Here is a 2,500-nt window from a genome sequence, read left to right on the forward strand (position 1 = left end):
AGGGTTAGAGGGTTAGGGTTAGGGTTAGGGTTAGGGTTAGGGTTAGGGTTAGGGTTAGGGTTAGAGGGTTAGGGTTAGGGTTAGGGTTAGGGTTAGGGTTAGGGTTAGAGGGTTAGGGTTAGGGTTAGGGTTAGGGTTAGGGTTAGGGTTAGGGTTAGAGGGTTAGGGTTAGAGGGTTAGGGTTAGGGTTAGGGTTAGGGTTAGGGTTAGAGGGTTAGGGTTAGGGTTAGGGTTAGAGGGTTAGGGTAAGTTTTAAGGTTAGGGTTCAAATTATTTCTGAAGATTCTTCCTCAAGTGACAAAACATGAGGTCGATCCTGGGGTTTCACTGGAGCTCAAGGGGTCCTCCCGTGTCCAGTCGGTCCCTCAGGCCGATGGGGGGGGCCCGGAGCCGGGCAGGAGGTCCTGGGGCCGCCCCGGAGGCTCTCTGGGTCGGAGAACCAGAGTGACAAAATATTAGGTGCCGGAGCTGTGACAAAAAATTAGGCGCCCAAACCCTTTGAGTGACAAAAAATTAGGTCGCCCGAAAATTGTACCAAGTCGAGCCCCGGTGGGGTCGGGCTTATGTCTTCCAGGGGTTTCACTGGAGCTCAAGGGTGCGAATCACGGTGCTCTCTGCCCGGCCTGCCGCACGCCTCGGTCGGGCAGGCCAGGCGACCGAGTGCCCCCCCCTGACCCCCGGAGGTCCGAGAAGACCCGGTCCCTCCCGGGTCCATCCGGCCCCTCAGGCCCGGGGAGGGTCCCCGGAGCCGGGCAGGGGGTCCTGGGGCCGCCCCGGAGGCTCTCCGGGTCGGAGAACCAGAGTGACAAAATATTAGGTGCCGGAGCTGTGACAAAAAATTAGGCGCCCAAACCCTTTGAGTGACAAAAAATTAGGTCGCGCCAAAATTGTACCAAGTCGAGCCCCGGTGGGGTCGGGCTTATGTCTTCCAGGGGTTTCACTGGAGCTCAAGGGTGCGAATCACGGTGCTCTTTGCCCGGCCTGCCGCATGCCTCGGTCGGGCAGGCCAGGCGAGCGAGTGCCCCCCCTGACCCCCGGAGGTCCGAGAAGACCCGGTCCCTCCCGGGTCCAGCCGGTCCCTCAGGCCCGGGGAGGGTCTCCGGAGCCGGGCAGGAGGTCCTGGGGCCGCCCCGGAGGCTCTCTGGGTCGGAGAACCAGAGTGACAAAATATTAGGTGCCGGAGCTGTGACAAAAAATTAGGCGCCCAAACCCTTTGAGTGACAAAAAATTAGGTCGCGCGAAAATTGTACCAAGTCGAGCCCCGGTGGGGTCGGGCTTATGTCTTCCAGGGGTTTCACTGGAGCTCAAGGGTGCGAATCACGGTGCTCTTTGCCCGGCCAGCCGCAAGCCTCGGTCGGGCAGGCCAGGCGACCGAGTGCCCCTCCTGACCCCCGGAGGTCCGAGAAGACCCGGACCCTCCCGGGTCCAGCCGGTCCCTCAGGCCCGGGGAGGGTCCCCGGAGCCGGGCAGGGGGTCCTGGGGCGGTCCCGGAGGCTCTCTGGGTCGGAGACCCAGAGTGACAAAATATTAGGTGCCGGAGCTGTGACAAAAAATTAGGCGCCCAAACCCTTTGAGTGACAAAAAATTAGGTCGCCCGAAAATTGTACCAAGTCGAGCCCCGGTGGGGTCGGGCTTATGTCTTCCAGGGGTTTCACTGGGGCTCAAGGGTGCGAATCACGGTGCTCTTTGCCCGGCCTGCCGCACGCCTCGGTCGGGCAGGCCAGGCGACCGAGTGCCCCCCCCTGACCCCCGGAGGTCCGAGAAGACCCGGTCCCTCCCGGGTCCAGCCGGTCCCTCAGGCCCGGGGAGGGTCTCCGGAGCCGGGCAGGAGGTCCTGGGGCCGCCCCGGAGGCTCTCTGGGTCGGAGAACCAGAGTGACAAAATATTAGGTGCCGGAGCTGTGACAAAAAATTAGGCGCCCAAACCCTTTGAGTGACAAAAAATTAGGTCGCGCCAAAATTGTACCAAGTCGAGCCCCGGTGGGGTCGGGCTTATGTCTTCCAGGGGTTTCACTGGAGCTCAAGGGTGCGAATCACGGTGCTCTTTGCCCGGCCTGCCGCACGCCTCGGTCGGGCAGGCCAGGCGACCGAGTGCCCCCCCTGACCCCCGGAGGTCCGAGAAGACCCGGACCCTCCCGGGTCCAGCCGGCCCCCCAGGCCCGGGGAGGGTCCCCGGAGGCGGGCAGGAGATCCTGGGGCCGCCCCGGAGGCTCTCTGGGTCGGGGAACCAGAGTGACAAAATATTAGGTGCCGGAGCTGTGACAAAAAATTAGGCGCCCAAACCCTTTGAGTGACAAAAAATTAGGTCGCCCGAAAATTGTACCAAGTCGAGCCCCGGTGGGGTCGGGCTTATGTCTTCCAGGGGTTTCACTGGAGCTCAAGGGTGCGAATCACGGTGCTCTTTGCCCGGCCTGCCGCACGCCTCGGTCGGGCAGGCCAGGCGACCGAGTGCCCCCCCCCTGACCCCCGGAGGTCCGAGAAGACCCGGTCCCTCCCGGGTC

This window comes from Synchiropus splendidus, unplaced genomic scaffold, assembly GCF_027744825.2.
Source record: "Synchiropus splendidus isolate RoL2022-P1 unplaced genomic scaffold, RoL_Sspl_1.0 HiC_scaffold_49, whole genome shotgun sequence".
Lineage (NCBI taxonomy): Eukaryota > Metazoa > Chordata > Actinopteri > Syngnathiformes > Callionymidae > Synchiropus > Synchiropus splendidus.